Consider the following 9,688-nt stretch of genomic DNA (forward strand, 5'->3'; position numbering starts at 1 on the left):
CAAGAGAATTACTCTAAAATTTGTTGGCAAAATTTCTTGTCTAATGTTTACAAAATAAAAGTAAGGCTATTTATAACCAAAATCCTAAAACTAGTTGAAATCCGAGTCGGACATGGATTACATCGCTTATTGCAATTAAACTACTAATCTAGTAGCACAAATAGCTAATATATCTAGCCATTTATTCCTAATAAACTACAATTAAGTAGTTAAGCAAAAACCTAAAAAATTAATGATTTGATGGAACCTGAACTACTCAATTTGGTCACGAACATGATCCAATTCATATGTTCCTGCTCATGTTCCATTCGCCACAAACATGTAACCCCAAGGCTACTAGAGTCTCCATCATTCCTTCCGACATAGAAAAGCTTCATCCTCGAATCGATACCTGGATCAAACACAAAAAACGAGGGATGAATGATGATAAAGCACTTGTAATTATTAAACTTACCAAGTTTATAACAAGAGGAAATGATAGAATGCCATGTATCATTCTAAGACCCATGATACGGCCTAACAACTCATTTGAATGAATAGAAGCTTCAAAATAACATGCAAGCATCCGAACAAGTAAACTTTCTAAAGCGACTCGATAAAGTCGATGTGTCACACAACTTGCATGCATAACATATAAGGTAGGACAAAGAATTTCATGCAAATAAATTACTTTAAACACTATATTTATCAACCCACAAACTTCAAATATATCATAAACACAAACACAAAGATGGCATGACTTAATGGAAATGAACAACACATAAGGACTCGAAACTAGACTTATACCATTAAGACAAACACAACTTACAAAATGACTCAAATTGACTCAAATTGACTCTAGTATGACCAATATTACGCAACAAACAACTCTATTAAGATGAGAAACAAACACATACTTAACTAACACAAATTGATTATCCATATTATGCACATAGACAACCTCACCCTCTGGCTTTGATACCAGACGTTTAAGGGGGAAGTAGGGTGATGGCTATATTTCTCTACTTATTATGATGTTGCTAGTGTAGATCTACAAGTTTAGATCTGTCTGATAAGATTGTTTAACTTCATGATTACTATCTAATGTAATCAAACTTGTTATAATATTGATAGTATCGATCTATGAACTTAGATCTGTCATATGGATATGGAGCCTGTAATTGCCAACCTCCGGTCCAGACAATAAGGCCATGGGATTTAGCAGTAAGTCCTACAGGGATGTTGAGATTCTTGTGGTCCGAGATCCAGGACGGTGAAGTGTTCAAAGGATCAGATCTAACTTCATAGATTCATACTACTGATATTATAAATTTGTTTGGAAATATAGTCGTCATGCATTGTTAATCTTTCTCAAAAGATTAGATCTATTCTTATAACATCCTCACTATCTTTATTATAATCAGTTTAGAAATATAGTTATCCTCCATGGATCCCGAAGGATTCTATACCAAAGGGAACGAGATCATAAGATTATCCTTTTACTAGTCTTTTTGCAGTTTTTGTTATTACTTTCTCATAGCTTCATTTGTTAGGACAAACTTTTTGTTCAAGTTCGTGGGATTGAAACCAGTTAAAGTCCATCCGCGGGATTGAAGCCAGTTGAAATCCATGGAAATATCAATTCAAATTCAACATTGAAGTCCGCCAAACACCTATATAAATAGGTAGACGACATATGAAGAAGGCAATCGAGAAATCAACAGTCTTGAAAATTTTCTCTCATGTTCAGTAAATAAAGAGATAGAGAGAGAGAGAGAGAGTGTGTGTGTGTGTGTGTGTAGTGTGCTAAGCCTATATCTTATACTAAAACTTTCTTCACTAATAAAAGAAGCAAGTTTCATCACAACTTTTCATATTTACATCTAAGTACACTTAGAGGTAGGAAACGAAACTAAGTTGCACTGCAAGACTTTGAAGGGGCTTTTAAAGGAAGTCACCCTGGTGGTTGGAGGCTGCAATACCCAAGTAAGAAATACTTTGGGAGGTAGCAGGAATTTTATCGGTCAAAAATCAGATCTAAGGTATGGAAGCGTATTGGACCCCTTTCTTTTGTTAATAAGAAATTGTTAGTCATGATATAGTTTGCACTCTATTCTCTTGAAAATTTTTATGGAAGATATTCAAACCTATTTAGTACCTTATCAATAAATATTACACATCCTAAATACACTTTAGAAATAAAAATATTTTTTACATCTAGAATAATAAATATGAATATCTTGCTAGCCAACTCAAGTTTAAATTTTGACTTAAATTTGGGCACCAAAATGGTATCAGAGCCTATAAATGATCCCACAATTCTCAGAAATAATCTACATATTCCCTTAAGTAATAACAATGATTATATTTCTGATGAAGAATTTGAAGCAAACTCAGTACCTATTAGATATTTTGAATAATGGAATAGAATTTGATGATTCTGATTGGCACTATCCATCTCGTTAAAATGGAAGAATGTCAAATATGTGATTCAATATTATTTTTTATTAAAGAATATGCATATCAGTTACAACAATTAAATGAAAGAATTACATATTATCAAGAAAGGTGGGTTCATGTCACTTTGTATAATTGTAATCCAGTTACCTGCCATAATAGATACAAGATCTTAAGAGAAATTGAACATGAAAAATATTTAATAACTAATAAATATGCAAAACTAAATAAAGACGTTACTGATCATTAGAGAGAAACTCATTTAAATCCACCATGAATTCTTACGAAAGAATAGCATATTGCCAAGAATGTCAAAAATTTATTAGTAAAGGTCTAACAGCCAAATCTAAAATAAATAAAGTAAAACAACTTATTGTTAAATATTCCTTTGAAGAAATAGTATTAGAAGTATTAACTATATTATTAGAAATAGAAAAGAAAATTTTGAAAAAAGTTGTACGAGAAAGAAATTTACATTTAGTAAGAACTCATACACGAATTAAGACAATTACAAAATAATAGAACCTAGAAATTTAAAAATAGAGAAAGACTTATTTGAAATACAAAGAACAATGTTATACATACATCAAGATCTGAAGAAAGAAATTCAAATAATTAAAGAAAAACTAGAAAAAAAATAAATTCAGAAGAAAAAACTACCCAATAAAGAAATAAAACCACTATAGAATACCTATCGGAACATGTTGCTAAAATAAAATGAGTGAGTCTAAAGATAACTTTACTTGTCTCTCAGATTCTGAAATAGCAAATATAAGTAACAAACTTAATAATCTGATGATAAATATAAAATCGGATACGAAACTAGAAATATGCCCAAATATAAATGATATACCTTCATCCAGTAAACCCGCCTCCTCATATGCTAGGCGTAAACCTGATTTAGGAAACTCTTTCATTTCATCATTAATGACTATAGCAAAGCAAAAAGGCTAGTTAGACAATGAAGACCATACACTTTTAGATAGGATCACACCTGAAACTATATTTCCTTTTGAAACATTTTTAGATTTAGACTGTGTAAAAAATACAGAAGAAGCGATAGATAAATGAAAATTTAGATCAAGATTAGCTGCTTTTATAAATAAATTATCATATGAAGAGTCAAAAGAATTTTTAGAAAGATATCTAGCAAATAGCGTCTCTCGATATTGGAAGACATTATCAGAAGAGATTAAAACAATAATAGATGGAGAAGAACAAGATACAAATGGTATAATAACTAAAACACTTGAATTATTCGTTTTGAATTTGTTGGTGAAGGAAGTTATTTTAAAGATGCTAATTCAGTTAAAAAATATGCTAATGCATTACTTAAATTAACACTATGTGATATGTGTGAAATAGATAAGTATATCTGTGTTTTTCAAGATTATTATTATAGAACAAATTGAAGAAAAGAGAAACATATTTAGAAATATTTTTCTCAAAAATTTCTGACCCATTGGGTAAGAAATTAAGAGAAAAATATAATCCTAGAACTAAAGATACTCTAGGAAAAAAATATTCCATACATTAGATAAATTAAATAAATGGTGTGAAGAATTCATATTCTTTATAAAGACACGTAATATAAAATATCAATTGAGACTATATTGTAATAATATTAATATGCCTACCCAAATAGGATATGCTAGTCCATATTATTAACATAAGATGAAAAATAGATATAAAAAATGAAAGTATTTTAAAAGAAAATATATGAAAAGAAAAAAGGCTAAATACCACAAATGTAGAGAAAATTTTTCAAAAAAGAAAAGATATATAGGAAAAATAAAAGAAAAAGAAATATAACAGATTGTCAATATTATTTTTGTAAAAGAAAAGGACACTTACAAATCAATGTCCTAAAAAATTTAATAAAAAGAGATTTGAAGTGGATGATGATATTGAAGACTTGATTAACAATAATGAATTAATAAAAATAAATAGATTTGCAGAAATAAAAGAAATTTCTTCCAATGAAAGTATATTTATCTTTACAGATACAGAATACGAAATATGCAGTGAAGATGAGTGAAATAGAAGAAGAGAAAAAGAATTCTTCTAAAATGTTAGATATTCATTCAGAAAAATTAGGTGAATATAGCCAAGAAGCACTTATAGATAGAAAAATATTAACAAAAATTCAAATAAAGTAATTTTTTGATGAGATGTCTTTGAAACCGGATTTTAGCTGGAAACAGACACTTCAAAGGATACCCATGATGGATAATATAATTAATGAGCACCTGCTTGTTTCTGAATCCAATTCTCACATGAGAGAATTATATGCCTTATAAAAATAACTTCCTTCACCAACAAATTCAAAACGAATTAATTCAAGTGCTCTAGTTGTCATATCATTTGTATCTTGTTCTTCTTCATATATTATTGTTTTAGTCTCTTCTGATAATGTCTTCCAATATCGAGAGATGCTATTTACTAGAGATCTTTCAAAAAACCCTTTTGACTTTTGATATGATAATTTATTTATAGAAACAGCTAATTTTAATCCAATTTTTCATTTATCTATCACTTCTTCTATATTTTTTCATTTATCTATCACTTCTTCTATATTTTTTACACAGTCTAAATTTAAAAATATTTCAAAAGAAAATATAGTTTCAGGTATGGTCCTATCTAAAAGTGTATAACCTCCATTATCTAAATAGCCTTTTTGTATAGCTATATTCATTAATGAAAAATGAAAAAGTTTCCTGCACCAGGTTTAAGCATAGCATATAAGGAGACAGGTCTACTGGATGAAGATATATTAAAAATGTTCCAAATTTAGACACAGTCTAAATTTAAAAATGTTCCAAAAGAAAATATAGTTCCAAGTGTGGTCCTATCTAAAATTGTATAACTTTCATTGTCTAAATAGCCTTTTTGCTTTGCTATATTCATTAATGATGAAATAAAAGAGTTTCCTGAACCAATTGACGCCTAACATATGAGGAGGTAGGTCCACTAGATGAAGGTATATCATTTATATTTGGGTTTATTTCTGGTTTCATATCCGATTTTATATTTATTTTCAAATTATTAAGTTTGTTACTTATATTTTCTATTTTAGAATCTAAGAGACAAGTAAAGTTATTTTCAGACTCACTCATTTTATTTTAGCAATATGTTCTGTTAGGTATTCCATAGTGGTTTTATTTCTTTATTCGGTAGTTTTTTCTTCTAAATTTATTTTTTCTAGTTTTTCTTTAATTATTTGAATTTTTTTCTTCAGGTCTTTATATATATAATATTGTTCTTGTATTTCAAATAAGTCTTTCTCTATTTTTAAATTTTCAGGTTCTATTATTTTGTAATTGTCCAAATTTATGTATGAGTTCTTACTAAATGTATATTTCTTACTCGTACAACTTTTTCCAAATTTTTCTTTTCTATTTCTAATAATATATTTAATGCTTCTAATACTATTTCTTCAGAGGAATATTTAACAATAAGTTGTCTTACCTTATTTATTTTAACTTTAGCTGCTAGATCTTTACTAATAAATTTGTGTTATTCTTTCATAAGAATTCATGGTGGATTTTAATGAGCTTCTCTATTATAAGGATCGAAGACAACCTAAGAGAGGGGTGAATTAGGTTGATTATAAAGCTAATCAAGTTATGGGCACTTTTTGACTCAATATGAAATTTACCCTTTTTTTTAAGTGATCACACAATGAATCAATCAATGGATGAACAATATCACTTGAGAGAAGTAGAAGATATAAGCAATTTAAAGATCACAAGATAACAATAAATAAATAAGAAGGGAAGAATTGCAAACCAATTGACTACCAAACTCCTCTTGAACTTGTAGATCAATTCAAACAAACTTCTTCAAATTGATGAAATGCAACCAATCTTGTGTACAAAGGAAGGCTCACTTCCTCCTTGCCCAATCTCCACTTGGTCAAACTAGGAACTTTTACTATCCCTCAGGACAACCCTCATAGAGTTACATTATTGAAGTATTCACTCACAAATGAAAAACTAACAATGAACTTCACACCACCAAAACTACAAATCTTTCTTGGAGAGTGTTTTCTCACTAAAACTACTCTATATCTTTTGTATCTTCAGTGTGCAAAAGTTATTTGAAATTTCTGACAATACTCTATTTATATGAGATCAAGAAAGTGTTTCATTAATGTTTCCAATGAATAGAAAGTAGCTGAAGAGTCAACTAGCCGTTAAGAGCAATGTTTTGAAACTCGAACAGGTGATCGACCCGATTAAGCCACCGGTTTCCGATTTTACCGGTTCAACCGGCCGAGTCACCGGTTCATTGCTTTTAAAAATAAAAAAAATAAAATTCATTATCTCTCTTGCCTGGTGATACTCCTACGCTAAATAAGCCCAGATTCAAACTTTTCATCCCTTCAAACATCAGTTTCATCTTTATCACAAAGAGATAAGTTTCAAATCTTAAAAAAGAGAGAGAACTCATCCAAAGATTTTCAACATATTAACTTGAAGTATTCCTTTTCCAAAAATTAAAAAATTTAAAAACTATATACCCAAGAACAAATTTTTTCATAACTTGAAAAGTCAAAGACATAAATTTTCTAAAACTTGATGAATGTAGTTTCTTTCAATCATACAAAAAAAGAAAAGAAAAACCTAAAAAATCGCAATTGAAAAAAAGAAATTTCAAACCAACAAAAAATAGAACAACACAATATACCAAGAAAAAAGAAGCGAAAATTTCAAAAAAAAGAAAAAGAAAAATCGTCACATACAGAATATAAAGAAAAGAAAACTTCAAATGATTGAACTAAAGATATGGAAAAACTTCAAGAGATTGAACTAAATAGATGCAGATTTAGAAAGGGTTGCAAGTAGAAAAAAGAAGAGAGAAGAGTCCATATTAGAAAGAGGAATGGAAAGAGAATAAGAATTTGTAAAGGAAATAAATTTATAGACCATGAATACCTGTGATTAGATGAGAAAAAAAATGAAATTGAGAGCATAAAGACTGAAGATGGTGCTGCAAAGAGATGAGGCGTAGCCGCATAGGGTGAAGTCTGGCGGCTGAAAAGTTACTTTTATGTCTTAAGCTTAGGGTGAATGTTTGAGGCGTAGGGCATGGAAGTTAATTAGTATTAAAAATATACAAATAAAATTTTATGCACTTGAAACGCAAAAAGGGATGCTTGGTGTAATGGTGAAACCTTTTGCCTCCTCACATGAAGTCCCAAGATCGAACCTGACCAGCAACAAAAAATATCTCCACTTTTCCAAAGCTTTCAAAAAAAAAAAAAAAAGACACTGTGAAGAAAATCAAAAACCGGGGTTCAGCGGTTCAATCGGTTTTTAGTGGTTTAACGGTTTTTCCCGATTTTGAACGGTTTAATTGAAGTCTCCGGCTTTGGTATACATCCGGACCGATATCATGGCCGGTTCATGGTTCAATCGGTCGAACCGGCCGGTCCGGTCCGGTTTTCAAAACACTGGTTAAGAGTGTTGAACGTCCGGTACTACCATCCGATAGCAGACAAAGAGTTTGAAGGATTCTATCGGACGTCCGATGCTTGCGTATGATAATAAACAAAGAGTTTGAAGGATTATCTCAATTCTATCGGACGTCCGGTATTGTCTTTGTGAGCGTCCGACAGCTTTCGTCGAGTTTGAAGTATCCTATCGAACATCCGGTACTTCCGTCCGAAACCAGACAGTGAGCTAGAGGGAATATCTTAATTCTTTCAGACGTCCGGTGATGGAGTTCTTCCTGCATCCAAAGAGTTGCATTGTTTATCGAACGTCCAATGTCGTCTTCATGAGCGTTCAACAGCTTTCAACTTCCTTTATTTCTTTCAAATGCTCTTGATCTTTGAATCAGATTTTCTTCATAGCTGAAAGTATTTCTTGAAAAGATATTAGTATCATCCAATTGTTTTGTAAATGTCAAAAGCTAGGGACCAAGATCAACATCTATAATAATCAGTAAAGTCTTTATTTAGTTTTGCATATTTATTAGTTATTAAATATTGTTCATGTTCTGCATCTCTTAATGCCTTGTATCTATCTTTACAAGTAATCGAATGACAATTATTTAGTACAATGGATGACAATTATTTAGTACAACATGGAACAATCTTTCTCGAAAATATGAAATCCTTTCATCTAGTTGGTGTAGCTAATATGCATGTTCTCTAATAAAAAATATCATAGAATCACAAATTTGACAGCCTTCCATTTTAAGAAGATGGATAGTGCCAATCAGAATCATCAAATTCAATTCCATTATTAAAATATCTAATAGGTACTGGGTTTGCATCAAATTTTTTGTCAAAAATATAATCATCGTTATTATTTAAGGGAATATGTAGATTATTTCTAGAAATTGTGGGATCATTTATGGGCTCTGTTACCATTTCGGTGCCCAAATTTAAGTCAAAATTTAAACTTGGATTGGCTAGCAAGATATTCATATTTATCATTCTTGATGTAAAAAATATTTTTATTTCTAAAGTGTATTCAGGATGTGTAATATTTATTGATAAGGTACTAAGCAGGTTTGAAATATCTTCTTTAAAATTATTCAAGATAATAGAGTGCAAACCATATCAAGACTAACAATTTCTTATTAAAAAAAGAAAGGGGTCCAACACGCTTCCATACCTTAGATCTGATTTTTGATCGACAAAACTTCAGCTACCTCCCCGAGAATTTCTTACTTGGGCGTTGTAGCCTCCAACCACCAGAGTGACTTCCTTTAATGACCGCTTCATAATCTTGTAACACAACTTAGTTTCGTTTCCTATCTCTAAGTGTACTCAAATGTAAATATGAAAAGTTGTGAAGAAACTTGCTTGTTTTATTAATGAAGAAAATTTTACTACAAGATATAGGTTTAGCACACTACTCTCTCTCTCTCTCTCTCTATTTACTAAATATGCGAGAAAATTTTCAAGACAATCAATAAGGTTGAGTTGCCAAAGTTGAACTCTTGATTCCTCAATTGCCTTCTTCATATGCCGTCTACCTATTTATATAGGTGTTTGACGGATTTCAATGGTGGATTTGAATTGATATTTCCACGGACTTCAACTGGCTTCAATCCCGTGGACGGACTTCAACTGGTTTCAATCCCGTGGACTTGAGCAAAATATTTTGGATTTCGAGAGTGGCATAAGTGCTTACATTTTATTTTATACTTTGACTACTTGATACTTTGTCCTTATCTTCTTTTTTGATACAAGTTGGACATGTGTCATTTTTGTACTTTCTCATCCTGTACAAAGTTT

At 30.6% G+C, this 9,688-nt stretch overlaps 1 long non-coding RNA gene across 2 annotated transcripts; it reads right to left on the minus strand.

Annotated features, from left to right (window-relative positions):
- Nucleotides 1-237: 237 nt before the first annotated feature.
- LOC140010994 (uncharacterized) lies at nucleotides 238-9,388 on the minus strand. 2 transcript variants are annotated; one of them, XR_011818194.1, is made up of 3 exons: nucleotides 9,063-9,388; nucleotides 6,226-8,293; nucleotides 238-391 (listed from the first exon to the last, which is right to left on the minus strand). It is a non-coding gene; the product is annotated as an uncharacterized lncRNA (long non-coding RNA). The 2 variants fall into 2 exon arrangements; XR_011818195.1 differs by lacking the exon at nucleotides 238-391 and adding an exon at nucleotides 2,381-2,586.
- Between the last annotated feature and the right edge of the window lie 300 nt (nucleotides 9,389-9,688).

Source organism: Coffea arabica, chromosome 7e (genome assembly GCF_036785885.1).
Source record: "Coffea arabica cultivar ET-39 chromosome 7e, Coffea Arabica ET-39 HiFi, whole genome shotgun sequence".
In the NCBI taxonomy this organism is placed as follows: Eukaryota; Viridiplantae; Streptophyta; class Magnoliopsida; order Gentianales; family Rubiaceae; genus Coffea; species Coffea arabica.